The sequence below is a fragment of the Penaeus monodon genome, chromosome 25, assembly GCF_015228065.2.
Source record: "Penaeus monodon isolate SGIC_2016 chromosome 25, NSTDA_Pmon_1, whole genome shotgun sequence".
In the NCBI taxonomy this organism is placed as follows: Eukaryota; Metazoa; Arthropoda; class Malacostraca; order Decapoda; family Penaeidae; genus Penaeus; species Penaeus monodon.
This window is the reverse complement of record NC_051410.1, coordinates 8855020-8855225: the sequence shown is the minus strand read 5'-3', so window position 1 is coordinate 8855225 and position 206 is coordinate 8855020.

Below are 206 nucleotides of genomic sequence, written 5' to 3'. Positions count from 1 at the left end.
GCGTTTTGGAGACGTGCGTTCCACTGGCTCAGAACAAATCAACGAGAAAATAATTTTTGGCGCCGCAAATTCGCGAAATGTCCGAATATTTCACCCGTCCGCGAAATATACAGCACCCTACTTAGGTTCCATATTTTTTTCTGTTCTTCGTCCTTTCTGTCGGTGGAATTAGACACAAATTATTGGTTAACAAGAGTCTTGTACGT